Genomic DNA, 21,746 nt, shown 5'->3' with positions numbered 1-21,746 from the left:
TTTCCTGATCTTGGTGTGACATGTAGGCATCTGTCAAGCTTTGGCTAATTAAATGCAAATCACAAGAATGGTGTTGTATTAACTAAATATCATAATGTTGATCTAACTAACATGTTGACTTAAATTGACAACACTAAATAAAATCTACTCAACCAAAACAAGCCCTACTTACTCTATAAAATAAGATGTTGCATTTACTCCACCCAGTTATGTCAACCGGTTCCACACAACTAGGTTAGTGAAATCTAAAATGTATGACACATTTAATTTGAACAACAAATTTTAAGTACATCTGATAAATTGACTAACCCTAAACGAGCTCTACTGAAACTATAGGATTAAATTACTTACTCTATTTAAAGTAAATTGAATAAATCAAACACAATTTTATTCAGTTAACCCAACTTTAATAACACTTGGTGTAAAATGTGCTGAAGCAAACTTTGAGCTGTTCAAAATTCTAGATCAATGCCTTTTTCCTAAACAAAAATATCTTCACATATATGCAAGTGCATATTAAGTACAGGAAGACATAATACAGAATGTTAAAATCAAGTTATTAAAACTGGAAAGTGTTGTGATTCCAATATTTTTAACATTAACATGACTTAATTTAAACTTGCTTCGGGTACAATGGAAAACTCACAATACAGTCCTATAAACAACAAGTAGAAATGATTTTAGTGGCATTTTTGTCCATATTTAAAAAAAAAATTTTTTTTCCAAAACTTAAAATGAAGTCCAAACTTAGGAGCAGTCTTGTTCAATATAGCTGGATGGTGGTAAAAGTTCAACATGAACAAAGCATGCCAAAAAGTACGAGGCCTTGCAGAAGTTCTTGCGGAATTCAAACTGAACAGTTTATAAAGTGCAAGGAGATGGGTTTGAGAATCTTGTAACCAGTTCAGTGTCCTCTATAGTTCAGTGCAGGCTGTTTCACTCAAGCAGTTTGTTTTTCAGAACTTGCACATTCATGGATAAGTTGTTCCCATCCAACTCCATCAGCACCTTTTGAAGAAATTCAAATATGTATTTCAGGTGTTTTGGGTACCTCAGATTTAGACTGTAGATTAGTCCAAGCAGGAGGGCACACCCCTTTGCCACATCACTAAGAGCTTTCAGCACAGTGTATCCTTCTATGATGACACCAATGTCCTCAGGTGTATCTGCAGAGTCTGCTCCTTCATGTCTGACAACACAGACTCCTAAAGTCAGCTGCTCCGTTTCTCTTCTTGCACTAAGATCCACATCCTTAAAATGAAAACAAAGGGGGGGGAAAGCTAATTGCATATAGATACATATGAACAAATGAGCCCACCTTCAATTTACTATCCCAAATTAAAAAAAACAAACAAACAAACTGATCTTTCCCCTTTTCTAACTTACCAAGAATTCCTTGAACAGGTCATCTGGCTTTTTATTTAAGTAGACACAGATAGTTTTTAGAACGCATTCCCGTCGAACATCAATGCTGATATTCTGGTGGAGATAAGAACTCAATGTGAGACAAGATTTTGGTTCTTTTCCACCTCTTCCCAAACCAAAGTCAAAAATATTAACAGATGAGTGATTAGCGATGAGTAATTAAACAATGTTTGACAACTCACATTAGTGACATTCAGTGAGGTTAATGATTGGTTAGGCACTGACTCTTCTGAGTCAGATCAACAAATATATGAACACAAAACTAGAAGCTTTTCAATTTTGACAATACATGAAAGCTTTCACTTTTGCTTTAATCAATTCTAGACTGTTCAACAATATAATTATTAATTGTACCCCTAAAAATGTTAAAATGAAATAGAAGATTAGAACTCGGCAATATGGATTCAAAATCCTATCACAATATTTTCTGGTATTTATTACGATAACAAGAGTTACAATAAAAGATACCAGTAACCACAATCACATCTGAGCCACTTTTGTTGCATCTACTGACAGACAGAACTAGCTGACCAACATAAAATGAAGGGGGGAACACACAAATTGTCACTTTGATAATCAATGGAACTGATACAAGGAGTTAAATGCATTACATATAGCTGTATTACACATAATGCTGCATTTTAATGACACAAGATAAATGCATGTCTTACACTTTAATCACTGATATTAACACTAAACCAGATATCAACACGGGGTAGAATTCCTTCAAACAATGTAGCAACTTATTTGATGCATGTTTCTAAAATACACTATACATATATTTCATTCTTCAAACGGATAGGATCGCTGGCGCTCCTGGTGCTCATTACTGACACCAGGGAGCATGTGCGGTAGATGTTGGGAGTAATTTTAAAGCTGCAGTTCTTAGTAGGCAAGTTGCAGCTTAACATGAATTGTAAAACATTTTGGGAAATTACACCGAAGTGGGCCCAATAATATTTGTTAAATGCCTGACTACTAACACCTGTGAGAGGCATACAAGCTAGAATGCTAAAAAAAAAATTTACCAGACATCATTTGTTTTAAAATAAAACATACAGAAGTACTCCCGAAAATGTCGGATGTTTATCATTTAGTACACATTAACCAAATTTGTCATCCTTAAATGGTTGTACTTACCAAATAATCCTCAAATGGCAATGGATTTTATCCAGGCTTCTGAGCATGATGCAAGTTTCGGTTGAAAATGGCAGTTGTTCAAACTTCCACACTGCACATGTGCAAACTGAGAAGTACGGAGAGCCAGTTAGGACAATCCTCTTCAAATTAAAGTGCTGTTCATTTTAAATGAACTTTTTACGTTGGATTTAATGTACTGCATTTTGTTGTATTGAAATATTGTGTTATTAATTAAAATCAAAACAATATCCTTGTGTTTAGAGTTAAAAATCAATTGGTGACATTAATTTTAACATAAAACGTTTACATAATGCTAGCAACATCAATGTATCATTTCTTAGAGGTGTTCAGAGAGTGCACTAAAGAATCTGTGGAAGAATGAGGGGTCATCAACATTTGGACCATATATACTTACAATACATAGCTTTTTGTTAAGTGTAGATAGTTTAATAATTAGGAATCTACCCTCTGGAACTATAACTGTATTGAGTACTGTAAAATGAACATTTTATGTATTAAAATTACTAATCTCTTTTGTCTAGAATTATAACAGGCTGCGAACACATTAGGGAAGTCAGGTGTTTTAAGTTCATTTAAACCTGTGACAGCCCTGTGAGTCTCTTGTAATAAAACGTCTGCTTGTAGTTTTCTTGAGCTGGTTAAATATCTTTAACCTCTTTTCTCTGGTGCCTGCTCCATTTACATTGCATGTGACAAACCTTAGTGTGCCCATATTTGTTTGTGTGTATGGCTAAAGATGCCATACGGGTTTAGACAGGTGAAGAGAATGGAAACACATTACCTGTTTGTAAATAGAAAGAAGTAAAATGTTTGGGGAGAGGCTCCATGAGTCTATGTGTGTGTATATTAACTTATATGAGCAAGCGTGGCTTGCGTGTGTGTCCTATAAGTCTGTGTGCACTTGTGAGGCTGTTGTAAATGTGCTGCCGTTGACCGCATGTGTTTGCATGATTGTAGTGTGCGAATATGTAGAAATAGAGGGTGTTGTTTGTAGGTGAGAGGGGAAGTAGGTGATCGACACAGTGAAAGAAAAGAGAAAGAAACCACGAGAATGGTGAGTGACAACAAAAAAAGAAAAGAAAAAAACCCAGAAACATTCCAATTATATGTTATATCTGCTATGACATCATACTGATATTGCTAGGCTAAACACATGTTAAAGGAGAGATTGTGAGTGGATAAGAAAAGAGTGTAGCGGATTGTTATCTGGAGCGCAGTCAATATAACCACGGAGTGGTGCTGGGGTCGCGGTAGAGCTGTCCGTCCACGTAGAGCCGGTCCGCGATGACAGCGCGGGAGCCTCTCTGGATGAAACTACGTCGGACTGGGAACAGGACCTTGCGTCGTTCCAGGATCTCTTTGGGGAACTGGTCGTTCACGCTGAAGTCCTTTCCTTTCAGCTCCCTGCTGCAACTCTTCACCTGTTCCTTCTGTTTGAAGTGGACGAATATGGTCACAATTGGAGGCGGTCTCCCGGTCACCAACCTCAAGGCCCTTTTACGATGCACTCTTTCAAAGGCGATGTTTTTCACACTGTCCTCCAGCAGCTTCAGGTGGGTTTTAATGAAGCTTTTCACCTTTGTTTCCGATTCCTCTCCAGCAGATTCTGGAATACCAGAAAACACAAGGTTATCGCTCATGCTACAAGCTTGTACAGTGGGGCAAAAAAGTATTTAGTCAGCCACCGATTGTGCAAGTTCCCCCACTTAAAATGATGACAGAGGTCAGTAATTTGCACCAGAGGTACACTTCAACTGTGAGAGACAGAATGTGAAAACAAAATCCATGAATTCACATGGTAGGATTTGTAAAGAATTTATTCGTAAATTAGGGTGGAAAATAAGTATTTGGTCACCTCAAACAAGGAAAATCTCTGGCTCTCACAGACCTGTAACGTCTTCTGTAAGAAGCTTTTCTGTCCCCCACTCGTTACCTGTATGAATGGCACCTGTTTGAACTCATCATCTGTATAAAAGACACCTGTCCACAGCCTCAAACAGTCAGACTCCAAACTCCGCCATGGCCAAGACCAAAGAGCTCTCGAAGGACACCAGGAAAAGTATTGTAGACCTGCACCAGACTGGGAAGAGTGAATCTACAATAGGCAAGCAGCTTGGTGTGAAAAAAATCAACTGTGGGAGCAATCATCAGAAAATGGAAGACATACAAGACCACTGATAATCTCCAACGATCTGGGGCTCCACGCAAGATCTCATCCCGTGGGGTCACAATGATCATGAGAACGGTGAGCAAAGATCCCAGAACCACACGGGGGGACCTGGTGAATGACCTGCAGAGAGCTGGGACCAAAGTAACAAAGGTCACCATCAGTAACACACTACGACGGCAGGGAATCAAATCCCGCAGTGCCAGAAGTGTTCCGCTGCTGAAGCCAGTGCATGTCCAGGCCCCTCTGAAGTTTGCCAGAGAGCACATGGATGATACAGCAGAGGATTGGGAGAATGTCATGTGGTCAGATGAAACCAAAGTAGAACTTTTTGGTATAAACTCAACTCGTCGTGTTTGGAGGAAGAAGAATACTGAGTTGCATCCCAAGAACACCATACCTACTGTGAAGCATGGGGGTGGAAACATCATGCTATGGGGCTGTTTTTCTGCCAAGGGGACAGGACGACTGATCCGTGTTAAGGACAGAATGAATGGGGCCATGTATGGTGAGATTTTGAGCCAAAACCTCCTTCCATCAGTGAGAACTTTGAAGATGAAACGAGGCTGGGTCTTCCAACATGACAATGATCCAAAACACACCGCCCGGGCAACAAAGGAGTGGCTCCGTAAGAAGCATTTGAAAGTCCTGGAGTGGCCTAGCCAGTCTCCAGACCTCAACCCCATAGAAAATCTGTGGCGGGAGTTGAAAGTCCGTGTTGCTCGGCGACAGCCCCAAAACATCACTGCTCTCGAGAAGATCTGCATGGAGGAATGGGCCAAAATACCAGCTACTGTGTGTGCAAACCTGGTAAAGACCTATAGTAAACGTTTGACCTCTGTTATTGCCAACAAAGGTTATGATACAAAGTATCTAGTTGTATTTTTGTTATTGACCAAATACTTATTTTCCACCCTAATTTACGAATAAATTCTTTACAAATCCTACCATGTGGATTCATGGATTTTTTTTTCACATTCTGTCTCTCACAGTTGAAGTGTACCTCTGGTGCAAATTACTGACCTCTGTCATCATTTTAAGTGGGGGAACTTGCACAATCGGTGGCTGACTAAATACTTTTTTGCCCCACTGTATAGAGCACTTCACTCACAGAATTGTTCTTCTTTTGGTTCCTAGGGTTTTTTTAAAGTAGTTTAAAAAGTAAATATGGACAGTGTTTCAGGGTATACAATACTCACATTTCCCTTTGTCTGACCGAATATAGTTAACTGACTGCAAATAGATTGATATAATTAATGCATCTCTGTGGTTTACACATTTTCAGGCATCTCATCATTTAACTGCTTTCCTAACTAATTTCCAGCTGTTTTCTAGTTCAGCTTTAACCTCTGGTTCTAAATATGGTTTTTGCCTGTAAGGCTGGGATAGTGATGTTTATTTCCCAAGGAATTTCTAAAAGATAACTCTTATGTAGTTAAAATAAGAATACTTTGTGAGAGTATATAAACTCTTGACACCGAGATAGTCAACTCCAGACAGATTTGGTATTTAACGCTACATCAGAGTTAAGATACCAACTCTCCAAAAGAGTTCAATTAACACCCATATAGACACTTTAATAGTGATGAAATCAAATCTGACAGTGTTAATTTGGGCATGCTGGATTTGATATGTACCTATTTAGTGAAGAGCTTTGAAATTTCACCATGTACAGATAGAGATACCGATTTACTAATTGCATGCCCTTTCAAAGATGCATATTGAGTTTGCAGTCAGTGAAGACTGGAAAGTGTTACTGCATTGTGTCTAGGGATATGCTGCTATAATGGCATGAAATATGGAGATGCTTGTATTTCCAATTTGACCTTTTAAGAACCATGCTGGAATCACTCCTGTGGAGGACAGGAAGAAACACAGGTGGTCTACTTCTGCTATTACCAACGCTAGTACTCCTTAAACCTGAAGATAAATGCTCAATGTGTAAGGCACAGAAAAAATGTGAAGACATTGAAAAGGACATGCCATTCAAATTATTGAACAGTTATGACAACTAACTTCTGAAACAAACAGCACAGAAATTTGAGCAGCATTCAATTATTTAGCCTAAAATGCCCAGAAACTTCTCTTCTTAGATGACAAATCAATCCTCTAAAACTGTGAATGCCTATAAGATGTCACCTGTAATGACCCTGGTTTTCCTGAGACAGGAGGGGCTGGTAATGGCCTTTAGGGATGGCAGAGGGCAGCCAATGACTTTTTTTGAGCAGTGTACCAGACACCCAGGCAGTAGGAGAGCATGCTCTCCACTGAGGAGCCAGCTACAGCTTCTGGTCCAGGAGACAGAGGAAGTGTAGCCGCTGCAAGGCATTGAAGATCTGCATGCCCAGAAACTTGAAGGTGGAAACATATTTCACCCGCTCTCCATTTATTTTATTTCATTTTATTAATTTATTTTAATAAATTAATAAAAAAAAATTTACCTGTCCAACAGTGTAACAATCAGAATTCAATCAGAAAGTCGGCCTCCAGAACTGTTTAATTATGGACTCATGTGCTGTCAACCTCCGGGTCGGCTCCCTGACATGTTGTTTTTTGGCTTTTCGGTCTGCTCCACAAACACATGGATGTCATGGCGCTCCCCACAATGGCATCCTGCTGCTTCTAGCCGGGTTCAGAGGGACTTCCTCAACATTCGTGTCTATTCCAGGCTCCAGTCTGCATGCAGGCTCTGTGGCATATCCATCAGAGTATGAATGTGTGTGAATAGAATAGCACAGAAAAAAGTGCTTGTATGAATGGGTGAATGAGGCAAGTTGTGTAAAGCGCTTTGACTGCTCAGACATAGTTGCTTTCATAAAGCCTGAAAAGAGGAGTAGTTTTCTCACACACCAGATAACTCTTACCCTTTCAGCATATTGTTATTAATATGATAGAAGAGAATGGAGTTGATATGACAAAGGACAGAAAGAGGTATTTCAGGTAAACTGATAATCACTGGATTTTTGATTATATTGTTTTGAAAGGAAGGAGAAAGCCAGGTGAATATATTTGCATAACAAATAGACTCTCATAAGCAACTACTGTTACTTTCATGTTTGAAATGAGTAATAAAAGCAAACACTATATTGTAATATCCCATGGCTGTGAAGAGGAGGGTGATGTGAATAGAACTGGGTGGTCTTCACTAAACTCCGACATGCTTCTATTTCTGTGTGAAGTCCTTTGATAAATATTTTATAGTCTTCCAAAAGACAGCACATGCCCACCTCACAGTGCCTCGGTAAAGCAATGTGTTTGTAATTAAGTAGTTAGAAATCAAAGCAATATGTGGTATGATTAATATTTAATAACATGGAGTTTTTATGACTGAGTTAGTTGAATACCTTATCTTTATTATGCAGATACTTCATAAATATGAAATATTACTCATTACAGATAGCAGCTCTTGAAAACCTTACTGAAGCATTTAGAAATATAATTAAGCTCAGCAAAAATAAACCAAGTACTTTTCTCCATTTTTTTTCTTTGAAAGCTTTATCTACAATGAACCTACAATAACAAAATAATGAATAGCTCTGTGGGATTAAAATACAGCTTTCTCCAGACCCAAGCTACAAAACACAAACTTATTTTAATGTTTTATTGCTTTGCTTACTTCAGGGAAAATAGTATTCTATCCTTAAGATCAATGTAAGCTCTCAGAGAGGATTGATGAATCATGGGATTACATCTGAGTTCAAACGTTGACTATTTCAATATAAACTGTAATCTTGTCATTGTTTCCTGCTCTGTGCAAGCAACCAAGCAAGCACAATGGATTTGTCAAGTCCAGAAATGATTGTCCAAAGGTGGATTATACAAAGCCACGAACAGTACTAATCCATAGAACACGGAAGGATCGTATATATACCTGCACACATTTAAAAAGACTTTGACTGCAGAAATAAAAAAGGACAAGTGAAATCAAGCTCATTAATAATAAAACATTATTATTATTATTAATAGTAGTAGTAGTAGTAATTTGGTCATTCAGCCAATAACAATACATACTGAATATATCTGTGTTCTCTACATTTGTAGACCAGAATACAGATCATGAAAAGTATCTCTTAAAATGTGGTGTAATTCGCAGTGATGGTTGCCTGTCAGGCAGTAACGGGAATTTCGGCTTTTTTAAGAGAGATGGTTCTTTTTGCTCCCAAGTTGTTCTTGAGGATTTTTGTTTCTTAATTCATTTATTACAGAAAAAATCAAAACTATGTGAAAAATGAATTACTTACGTTAAAAATATACATTATATCAAATGTTTATTATTTACATGGCTTATTATACTTCACGTGTAACATAAAATTTTAGTACAAAAAAGAACATAAACATCCAATCTTTAGTTGTATGCATATTATTTAAAAACTTGCAATTATTTACAGTACAACAACATTGACAATCACAAAACAACATAAGTGTCACGGCCTGCGCTGGCAGACCGTGGAGAGGTGGGGAAACAGGACCCAAACGTCGGACTCTTCAGTGCAAACAGAGTTTATTTACAAGGTGGTGGAGTAAAGCAACAATAAATCCCCGTGTGTCCAGTGTCAGTGCTCTGTGCCTCCACTCCTTAGTGTTAGTGTGGTCCGTGTTTGTTGCCCTATCATCCCACAATTCTCCTGGGAAAGTAACAGAAGCAGCCGAAAATACAAAACTCTCATTCCTCAGTAGCTCCTCCGATGAGGCTTGATCAGCTGCAAGTGTGTGTGCATCTTCCTCGGGTGTGGCCAGCCACCTGGCAGAGCACACCCACCAGGCCTGATAGTGCCTCTAAACCGTCCTACCAGACACACACACCCACACACACACACACACACACTGTCAGGGACCTGGATCTGAGCAATCCAGGGTCCCTATCTAACTATCTTGAAAGTTAGTTAGAAGTAAAGCAACTGTGTAAGTTCATATCTGAATATTTGTAAAGCATTCCCACATTAAGCTTAAGAACCAATATATGGAGTGACAACCCGTTCTCACTCCCAAAGCGTAACATTTTACGCTAGGTGACAAATCGTCACCATATTACGTTTTCGGCTACCCACCACGTTCCTAAATGACGACCTCGGAAAAAGAGGAAATATGAGAACCGTCTGGACTGAACCTACACATGTTCGCTCTTTTTCTTCAAATCGCTTAGAAACACGCTATTTAACATCATTAAAGTCCTGGTTAAGGTCAGGAATAAGGTTATGGTCAGGGCTAGGGATAAGGTTAGGTTTAGGGCTGGAATACAGGTCTGGAACGTCTACTACCGCGGGAGCGTCATTGCACTGGATTCCAGCCATAACCCGCCGCGTACCATAAGAACGCCGAAGGTCTCCTTTCGCGTTCCTCAGGAACGCCGCGGGACGTGACAAAACGTCCACATGTTACGCCTCGGGAGTGAGAACGCTCTGGGAGTGACTGCCTCTCATTCTCTCTCCCTCCCTCTGCTGTTGCTACTTCAATCACGAAACTGATCAATGATCTGCTGATTGGCTTTTCTGTCGCGAGTCTCTCTTGTTTGTTTTTGGTCCACTCTGTTGTTAGAATTTATTTAATATTACTTTCTACACCAGGATCCTTTTCTACGTAGCTGACAGCTGGTAACTGTGCAGGGGAGGGTCTAGCAAAGTTTAGCCAGGGGGGCAGGTAGGGCATTAACAGGGAAAAGAGGGTATAAAGTAATACTTTCTTATTCTCATTTAGCAGCATTCAAGATGGCGGTGCAAGATGTCACAGCGGCCTGGCGCTCTTCTCAACTTAGCGGTTTTCTTTTTATTTTGTGTATTTTTGTTTCACTTTTCCTCTGACATGCAGGAGCACATATGCAATACAGCAAAACTGAACTGCTTGTGGTTCTAAACCACAAAAACCTGCACATCTTCGCTGACAATGACTGGGACTCAATCCCCCCTGAGATCCGGAGGGTCACTGACTCTAATTTCACCATACCCAGTTTTGCCAACTCCTCAGTAAGGAAAATCGCTATTGGCTGTCCTAAAAGTCGCTAGAAGTCGCTAAATGACGTTATCATCTAATTTGCATAATCAGTCATACCTATGTAATTGTAACCAACGTTGTAGGGGAGAGAAATAACCTCTTGGAAGAGACATAAAGTGATTAAAAACCCTCCTAAATTCATTTAGAATTTATATAGAACTACAAATTAAATTTCTTATTTCAATTATTGTTTGGTTTTTTTTAATGTCACAATTCCAACCCACCTCCTTTTTCCAGGCTTGGACCGGCAAAAGTGACTCGAAATAGGCACTCTGGTCAGGGTACTTTGTGTGTGTGTGTTTATAAGTAGTTTAAAACCTTGTGATCCACAAAACAGAATAACAGTAAAAGAAGAACTGACTGTGTTACAGTCAGTGTGGGGAGCTGCCGCTTGTGAGTGCTTTTGCACCCGCTGCTTGTTGAGAGTAAGAGCGATACGTGCTTTCATGTCAAAAAGTCGTCATAACTAAGTCTCCAACAACACCAGAAAAAGTCACCAGATTTGTCGTTACTCGCTTTTTAGAAAAAAAGTCGCAAAGGGGGTCTGAAAACTCGCTAAATATAGCTACAAAGTCGCTAAGTTGGCAACACTGACTATACCACAGCTGAAGTGGTGTAGGTGACGGAGGCACAGGAAACAGAAGAGAGGGAAGAGAGCGGGGCTGAGGGCTAGGCTACGTGCTAACCCACACGGACCGGTTATTCCAGGTCTCTTCCTCACCAACTCACGGTCACTAAATAACAAGATGGATGAGCTACGACTGCGGATCACCTCACGCTGTTTGGATTACTGTGTTATGATCATCACAGAGACTTGGCTGGACTCTTTTACCCCAGACACTCACTGGGTACAAAGACAGTTGCACACAAACCAACTTCCCGGACATCACCTTACCTGACACCCTAAACCATTTCTTCGCCCGCTTCGACCAAGAAAACAGGGACACCATCACCCATTCTGCCGTTACAGAGAGGGACGATGCTCCCTTCCAGCTGGAGCAGCATCAGGTCAGAGACACACTGACTCTGCGCAGTGTGTCTCTGACCTGATGCTGCAAGGAAAGCAGCTGGTCCTGATGGTGTAGCCGGTAGAGTGCTTAAAGTGCACAGACCAACTAGCATAGGTTTTCACCACCATCTTCAACCTCTCACTGCTACAGTCTGTAGTACCATCCTGCCTTAATTCAGCCACCATCGTTCCAGTGCCCAAGAAGAACACAGTGAGCTGCTTGAATGACTATCATCCTGTTGCTTTAACACCCATAATTTCCAAATGTTTTGAGCAGCTCATCATGTCACACATTAAAGCTGCCATCCCTGCAGACCTCGATCCATACCAGTCTGCATACAGGGCAAACAGGTTGACAAAGGACGCCATAATAACAGCTCTTCACACAGCCCTCACACACCTGGACAGTAGTAACACCTATGTTATGGACTTCAGCTTTGCCTTCAATACAGTTCAACCCCACAAACCGGTTAATAAACTAAGCAACTTTGGACTCAGCAGCTCACTGTGCAGCTGGACATTGGACTTCCTGAGCAACAGACCCCAGAACGTCAGAATGAGAGAGCACACCTCCTCCACCCTCATTCTAAATGTGGGTGTCCCACTGGGGTGTGTCCTCAGTCCCCTCTTATACTCACTTTTCACCCATGACTGTTCACCAATCCCCACCAGTAACATCATTATAAAATTTGCTGATGACACCACCATCATAGGACTGATCGACAACAACGATGATTCAGCCTACAGAGAGGAGGTTCAGCATCTGAAGCAATGGTGTGACGACAACAACCTGCATCTGAACACAGCCAAGACCAAGGAGATGGTAATCGACTTCAGGAGAACAAAGTGATCTGAGCGCTCTACCCTCTACATTGATGGGGAGGAGGTAGATAGGGTAGAAAGCTTTAAGTTCCTCAGAGTCCACATCTCGGCCAACCTTACCTGGTCCACAAATGTTTCCCACCAGGTAGGGAAAGCACAACAAAGGCTGTACTTCCTCAGGAAACTACGTCAGGCCCAATTACCCCAAAGACTGCTAGTAAACTTCTACCGCTTCTGAGCCTTCTGACTTACTGCTGCACACTCTGGTTCAACTGCTGCACCGCAGAGGACAAGAGGAAACTGCAGCAGGTGGTGAGGGCAGCAGAGCGGGCAATCTGCACTTCACTAACCCCCCTCAGATACATCTATACTGGCAGACTTCAGCAGAAAGCCAGCATCATCATCAAAGACCCCTCGCACCCTGGACACTCACTTTTTTCCCCCCTTCTCTCTAGTAAACGTTACAGGTCCATCAGGTCGAAGACAAACAGACTCAACTGAAGTTTTTACTCACAGGCTGTCAAACATGCTGTACCTCCACCCTGATTGGAGGATAACTGCACTGCCAACACTCATGGACATTACACCTTATTTATAAATCGTATTTCTATATATACTTCAATGCAACCAACACCCCTACCTCTTTAAAGTGTATTTATTATAACCGTATTTATATAGTTGCAACAGCAGCCCCCCAATCAATGTGCAATATCACTGATCGCACTGCACCTCTCAATGCACCTGCTAGTTAGATGGCATGTATGTGTATGTATATAGATGTAAGCGTGTATGTGGAAATATGTGTGTGTGTGTGTGTGTGTGTGTGTGTGTGTGTGTGTGTGTGTGTGTATGTACAGATGCATATATGTATATATATACATATACGTATGTATGTGCGTGTATGTATGCAGGTTTATGTATAACTTATACATATCTTTCTTGTGTAAATGTAAATTTGTCTGTTATTGTGTAAATACTTACGCTATTGTGTACGTCACACACATGGAGAAATGCCAAACTGCCTTTCACTGTTCTTGTAACAGTGACAATAAAAAGCCATGATATTCTATTCTACACTGAACAAAAATATAAACGCAACACTTTTGTTTTTGCTCCCATTCCCCATGGGATGGACGTAGAGACCTAAAATTCATTCCAGATACACAATATAACCATCCCTCCCAAACAGTGGTCACAAAGCAGTCCAAATGTGTGGTAGTGGGCACATCTGCTATATTGAGATAATCCATCTCACCTCACAGGTGTGCCACATCAGGATGCTGATCTGACATCATGAGTAGTGCACAGGTGTACCTCAGACTGCCCACAACAAAAGGCCACCCTGGAATGTGCAGTTTTGTCTCACAGCAAAATGCCACAGATGCCACAAGCAATGAGGGAGCGTGCAATTGCCATGCTGACAGCAGGAATGTCAACCAGATCTGTCGCCCGTGCATTGAATGTTCATTTCTCAACCATAAGCCGTCTCCACAGGCGTTTCAGAGAATATGGCAGCACATCCAACCGGCCTCACAACCGCAGACCTCGTGTAACCACACCAGCCCAGGACCTCCACATCCAGCAGGTTCACCTCCAAGATCGTCTGAGACCAGCCACCCAGACAGCTGCTGGAACAATTGGTTTGCACAACCAAACAATTTCTGCACAAACTGTCAGAAACCGTCTCAGGGACGCTCAACTGCATGCCCGTCGTCCTCATCGGGGTCTTGACCTGACTCCAGCTCGTCGCCGTAACAGACTTGTGTGGGCAAATGCTCACATTCGATGGCGTCTGGCACGTTGGGGAGGTGTGCGCTTCACATTGTTCAGGGCAGATGGCAGCTGAGAATGTCCCAGTTCTTGCATGGCCAGCATACTCACCGGACATGTCACCCATTGAGCATGTTCGGGATGTGCTTGACCGGCGTATACGACAGCGTGTACCAGTTCCCACGAATATCCAACAACCTCGCACAGCCATTGAAGTGGAGTGGACCAACATTCCACAGGCCACAATTGACAATCTGATAGACTCCATGCGACGATGTGTTGCACTGCATGAGGCAAATGGTGGTCACACCAGATACTGACCGGTTCTGGGTCCCCAGACCCCCAATAGCGCAAAAAACTGCACATTCCAGGGTGGCCTTTTGTTGTTGGCAGTCTGAGGTACACCTGTGCACTACTCATGATGTCAGATCAGCATCCTGATGTGGCACACCTGTGAGGTGGGATGGATTATCTCAATATAGCAGATGTGCCCACTACCACACATTTGGACTGATTTGTGACCACTGTTTGGGAGGGATGGTTATATTGTGTATCTGGAATGAATTTTAGGTCTCTACATCCATCCCATGGAGAATGGGAGCAAAAACAAAAGTGTTGCATTTATTTTTTTGTTCAGTGTATTTAAAATGTCTAGCTTTTAATAAATAATTATTTGAATCTTACACCCAAATTTTAATCTGATGAAAAATGTATAGAAGTCCATTACTGTGGGACTAATAAAGGTTATCTTATCTCATCTTATCTTATCTTACTGTATATAGTAACTACTAAGTCTAACATACCCTAGTAAGCTATAGTACGTTTTCCTTTGGGAAGGTACCATCTGTGCATTCTGCAATTCTGTTGAAGAAAGATGTTGAATCTATTTAATTATTGTGGAAAAATAATTGATTTCTGTGCATTTATTTTTTTTACACGTGCATTAAATTAAAGTTGATCACATCGATTAAGCATCACGAAGCAGAGGGCGGGGGGTGGTTCCCTATTTTTATTTTTTTTGCTGGGAGTTGGCAACCCTATTAGTTAGGTTGTTTAATATTTCTGCTAGGTACTCTTTAAAATATCAGAATACACTGTAAAAAGTCTAACATGCAGTCATTCATTCAATCTAATAAGTGCCATTCAAAACAGAATAAAATCATTGATTTGATTGTGAAACCCTTTCTTTTTGCATTTTAAAATACCACTTTTGATTTGGATGAAACTAAATATCTGTACAAAGGACACAACGCAAAGTTTTTGATTTCTCTCAAAACATATATTCCTTTTCATGTTGAACAGATAATATCTTTAATTTGAGTCAAAGTGATTTGCACTTGAACACGCCCACCAGAAATAGACTGGGACCAATTTTTATTCTGCATGGCTGCTGGAAACATCGTGTCACATCTTTGATTAATTTCATCTGAAAATAAACGTAAGTAAAGCCAAGTGTGTTACAAAAGCTTTTATAATTTGTATTGCCAAACTTGCAGAAAATAACCCCATTTAAGCTGGGTCGACAGCCACCCCCAATTTTTGCATGATTGTAGCTGCTAGCTACAAGCTAGCTAGCTATCCGGCGCGACGTTAGAACTGGTTACCAGCAACCGACCATCACAGTCGGGAATGCAAGTTAGGCAAAAAGCCGTTTTTTACCAGTATACTAACTGGCTAGCGTTACCACGATGCATCGGTGGTGGATACAGCTAGCTAGCTTAAGTTCATAGTTCATAACATTCATAGTATAACTCCGTGCTCCGCTTCGTTTGAATTTTTCTGGTGAGCTCGCGGTTTCTAGACACAAGCTTGTGTTTGTGCGCGCACGTTTGTCTCTGTCTCTCTTCATATAAATATCTGTGTGTTATGTGTGTGTACACCGAGCGCAAAAGATAATTATTAATGTGCATGATTTAGAGACAGAAATAACAAGCGAGCATGTAAGATCAATGACATAAGACTAATTCCTTCAATTGACTTTCAGGCGCGGCTCTGAAAAATGTGCATTTTCTGAAGAAATTTTGATTTTAACAGCAAAAAACTGACCCTATGCCAAACTTAGTCGCTAATGGCTGGTCTGTAGACTGTTTGGTAAACCTAAATCAAATTATAGTACTAGCTTTTTATAAGGATGTGTATGTCATGTTACGTATTTCTTGGTTTTTCTATGTTATGTGTTTTATAGAGAAGTAACATTATTCTTTTTTTTTCTGTATGCTTTCAGAACCACAGATCGCTCCATCCATTCCATGGCTGAAGCATACATTTTCATTTAATCTGAACAGGTATCATTTTGCATTTACACTGCACATCCTTTTTAAACATGTCATAATAATCTAGACCCTCCCTCATTATCCTCTCATTCACCTTGCTGATGTGTTGGCACTATTGTGTGCAATAATTGCTCTCTCGGCTTCACCCAGGTGTGTGCTCAGTGCTGGTTGTGTAGGGAGATGTGCCCCATTTCCCCTTTTCTAGTCTTTGTAATTGAAAAGCACTCTGAAAATCACTTTTGTAGTAGTAAGTAATATTGCTATTGCATTAGTTACATCCATATTGTGAGTTAGTAAGAGATACTTGTCTACTAATTTCCTCTGTCCAGTTATAAATGCAGCAACATTTTCTATGGAGGGCAAAGGGAACATTTCATTTTGGTTGTGTCCTGTTATTTTGGAGTGTAACTACTTAAAGAGTAACTGAAGCCTAACAACTTGTTTTGCTTAGAAACTGTTATAATGGGTTTTTACAATGCAATCTTCCAGTTTTGGGCAGTTTTTGACATTTCTGTGTAAACTTGTTAAATTCTACCCTTTTTGGTCTAACTCTTACACATGGTTTACATTGGCCACAGGAACACTTCGAAGTGGTGTGCTTAGGAAAATCATACACTGTCAGCTGCTCCGCTGTTCATACCAGATGCATATTTCTCCACAACGGTCCAAAAGCGCTTCTGTTCATCTGTTTATTCAGAGCTAACCCCTAACCCCCCCCCCCCCCCCCCCCAGTAACTGGCTTTGAGTAATAAAATACCTGTTTGAGACCAACCACTTGTCATTCATTCGGAAGCTACATTCATTTATATTTTTCCAAAATGATTTGGCGACCCCAAGAATTATCTCGCGACCCCAATTGGGGTTGGGACCCCAAGGTTGCGAATGTGTCTTAGAGACGATGCTGGTGACTGGCATGTACCGCTGACGTAGGCATGAACTGCTTTCAGCCAATCACAAAATTCAAATGCAATAGCCACCTTTCAACCCTAAGAGGGCAGCACTAAGACATTTTTAGGCCAAAAAGTGTAGAATTTAACAAGTTTACATGAAATTGTAAAAGAAATGCCCAATAACTGAAAGGTTGCATAGGTAAAGACTCACTAATACAGTTTATAAGCAGAAAAAAGCTGTTTTGAGGGTGAATTACTGTTTAAGTAGTGCGACGTGTCAATCACAGCTCAGCCTGCCACCCACATGAATGCTGATCCATCAGGCACCGCCCCCTTCTGAGGCATTTCTTCAAACAGAGTTTGACTAGGGATGTAATCTTGGGGGGGGGGGGAATTACTCTCAACACAAAAAGGAAAAGCCCTCCATTATTTTCTCATTCTCATACTGATGGAAAGGGGTGGTCAAATAAATTGTCATTGCAGCAGATGGACAAATTCATTTTCATTTATTCATTTATATATATTTCATTTATATATCCGCGCTAAACTGAACTGCTCTCAAGCGCACCGTGCCGATTTGTCGGTGGAAAAGGGGCATTAGTCACCTCATGAGGATAGAGAGGTGAAAAAAAATTCCTCTCACGCAGCATACTCTCCATATTGCATAGTAACAATTTTAACTGTTCCTGCAGGATGCTGATGCTGACATTAGGAGGGAGTGTATACTTAAATCTCTCATTATCTACCTTGGAGAACGTGTTGAGGACTTGATAAAAGAATACATGGTATGTCCATATCTGTTCTGTCTCTACATGAGACGCAGTCTCTTGATGTAAATTTGACAACTCTGCTATTAAATGCAGTGATTAATGTAGGACAGCAACGATTAATCAACTCATCAAGTTAATATCTTAGGGTTCTGTATTGTTTTCTTTTTTTCTTGGGCTTTGTGGAACATTTATGAAAATGTTCCACCATTGATTTAATTTAATGATTATGCAATTCACAATCTGATTAGTCAAATAATTGTTCTAATAGTCTGTGACCAAACAACTATCAAAATAGTAGTTTATTATGGTCAAAGATTTATCAGGTGTGCCAGACTTCAGTTCTTCACTTGTACATTTTGTTCCATATTTTACCTCAAGATATCCCAGAAAGATGAAGCTGAGGAAGAGCTGCAGAGTGCCACCATGGCACTCTTCGTCTTCAGGGACAACTCAAGCCTCCTACATCAGCCTTGAGACATCGGGATAATCATTGATGGTGTGGAAGTCCTGAATGAGTTGCCTTCTGTGGCAGCTGGAGTGGCAATGATCTTTGGACTCTGTTATGCTCTTAATATGGAATATCCACGAGGATTCAGGTTCACCTTTGAGGCTCTTCAAAAGATTATGATGGAGCTTGACTTTAACAAGATGACCTCTAAGATTCGCAAACTTAATTGTGAACTTAACACTGCACAGTAGTGCGTTTGCATGCATGTGTGCATGTGCACATGCATGTGCATGTGTGCTTGGTTATTTTGCTTGGTTGGCCTGCAGTGGTATTCTACATTCAAAATTTATAAGAACACCCATTTGAAAGGGAGATTTAAGTTGATTTCATTGATACATGTGTAGATTTTTTTTTATTTTTTTTTACATTGTAGAGGCACAGTGCACATATAAACATTTTTGAGTACTTGCAAATTGGTTTAAAAAGAGTTTTTATAATAGTTTTATTCCAGTTTTAGACAGGTTGCAGGTTTTATACTGGTTTTCAAAAGATTGCAGGTTTTATACTGGTTTTCAAAAGATTGCAGGTTTTATAAAACAAACATTTCTCTAATCATTTCTGCCGTAGCACTAAATCTGTATATTACTAATCCTCTCTATTGATTATAGTTAAAATGGTTTGGAACAATAAATAATTTTGTAATAATTGGTTGGCCAACTGTCTTGTTTTTTATAGGAAATGCAGAGCATTTTTGAACTGAAATAAAATGAAATGTAAAAAATATAGTTTGAATATATGTAAATCAATTACCTGGCTTCAACACAAACATATTAGTTCATGTTAATTTGGTTCGATGTGAATACATTAGGTTGGTTAAATTTCAATATATTAGCTTGGTTCAATAATTAAAATATGGTTCTATGTAAAAAAATCAATTTGGATCAATGCAAAATTTAAAGTTTCAGTCAAGTCTAGTAATATTGTTTATATCAACATAAAAGTATCAGGTCATATCAAGTGACTCAATTTGGATTCTATGAAGTCAAATATTTTGGATGTGACAATTGGACATCATTTTTTTTAATTTGAATAGGGTTATTCTTTTTACAGTGTAGGGAGGATGGTGTAGGTTTAAGTTTATTAGATTGATCAGTATTGGTGAACTATGAAATAGTTCTTGCATACAGGTGTAAAAGAATAACTTGACTTGAGTATGAACTTATACAAAATGCAGCAAGATATTTAAAAAACAGTTTTATGGATTAAAAAATACACTATATCGGAATTATATCGGTATCAGCAGATATCCAAATTTATGGTATTGGTATCGGTATCGGACATAAAAAAGTGGTATCGTGCCATCTCTAGTGCCCACGTCCATTGCGTGTGAAAAAAAAAGTGTGGCAAGAGGTTCCATAAGAGTTCAATACGTAGATCCAAGTAGTGCTTGGTGTTGTCTGATTATACGCGTGCACATCAATTGATATGAGCAAGTGTGTGTATATGTTGTTTTTTTGCTGTGGTTTCTCTGCTGTTTTTTTTTTTTTTTTGGTTATTTGTTTGTCTTTTGGTGTTAAAGCAGATTCTCTGTTTCTGTTTTTCTCTCTGTTCAATTCTCTTTCTATCCCTCCTCTTCTCCTTTTTCTCTGGGTCCCTTCTGGGGGTCCTTGAAGATCAGGACTGTCCGGCCTTCGGTTAGCCATTCTGGGTGGCTCTCGTCTACTAGTAGCTGGTTCATTTGTGTTGCCAGAAGCTCGTGGAGTGCAGTCAGCTTCTTCAGCCCGTAGGCGTGAACCATGTTGGGGCCTGGTGCTGTTCAACTCTTCATATTGGAGACCCTTTCCTGGATGTCTGCCACTGTGATGTTTACTGGACTCTGTTCAGGGAGGTTGCTGTGGTCTGCCCTCAGATCCACTAGCCACTGAGCATTGCCGTTATGGGTTACGTCCTTCTCCTATATGCTCTTCCAGTATTGTTCTGTCTCCAGCCTTGGTGGTGCTGTTCTCATATTGTTCCCCTGCCCCTGAGTACACCTTGGCTGGTTCTGTGGAGAACAGTTGGTTTATTCTCCTACCTTCGATCTCTCTGGTGTACCTCTTCAAATGGCTGGCCAAGGCTGTGAGTCATTGCTTGGCAGTTTCTGAGGCCTCAGGTATGGACAGCTTGTTGTACTTCTTAGGCACCTTCTTCATTGCACCTTTCTGCAACTCCGATAGTTGGCTAACCTCCCTCCGTTCTACCTTGAACTTAGCCTCTAGCCTCCTTCTCCATGGAGGGTACTGCCCCTTGTATATATGGAGGGTACTGCCCCTTATATATATATATATATATATATATATAGATATAGATAGATAGATAGATAGATAGATACATATACTATAATACTATATAATACTATACTAATACTATAATAAAAATGATAATAATAAACGTCCCCACTGCTCACGGACCCCGAGTCCCCGGAACTGGGTCCATGACAACAGCTTTATCGTAAAAACAGCTTTATTGCTGGGAGATACGAACTAATATACAAAACCCTTGACATAGCAAGGCATGAGTCAGGAACATGAAACTTGAAGCAATAGGGAGAAAAAAGGCGTGAGGGGTAAGAATGACAAAGAAGTAACGAAGAACAGCGGAAAACTGAGGATTTAAATACACACAATCTAAGTAGGGAGACGGAACACAGCTGGGGAAAACAAGACACAGATGAACCAATTTAAATAACAGTGGGGGAAGCAAAACTGAACACAACACAGACAAAGACAGCTTGACATAGGAAGACATTACCACACAAGACAGACAAATGACTGACAAAAGAGAGGGAGTGAGGGACAGAGGGCGGGACTGTTACATACGGAGAGCGACATAGGGAAAGAGAACACAGAGGGATCAGACAGACATAGAGACATAACTGGGGAAACAAATAGGTAAATAAACATTGAGATTGACTTCCACAGGAGACACTGAGGACAAGACACAAAAACGAAACAAAAACACAAAAGGAACCTAACAACAACAAA

General features: G+C 40.2%; 1 long non-coding RNA gene across 1 annotated transcript; it reads right to left on the bottom strand.

Moving 5' to 3' along the window:
- Window positions 1-631: 631 nt before the first annotated feature.
- LOC143414664 (uncharacterized) lies at window positions 632-2,747 on the bottom strand. The gene is made up of 3 exons (XR_013095331.1): window positions 2,566-2,747; window positions 1,387-1,479; window positions 632-1,251 (listed from the first exon to the last, which is right to left on the bottom strand). It is a non-coding gene; the product is annotated as an uncharacterized LOC143414664 (long non-coding RNA).
- Between the last annotated feature and the right edge of the window lie 18,999 nt (window positions 2,748-21,746).

Source organism: Maylandia zebra, linkage group LG22 (assembly GCF_041146795.1).
Source record: "Maylandia zebra isolate NMK-2024a linkage group LG22, Mzebra_GT3a, whole genome shotgun sequence".
Taxonomy (NCBI): domain Eukaryota; kingdom Metazoa; phylum Chordata; class Actinopteri; order Cichliformes; family Cichlidae; genus Maylandia; species Maylandia zebra.
The sequence above is the reverse complement of the archived record's forward strand: the minus strand, read 5'-3'. Positions and strand labels throughout refer to the sequence as shown.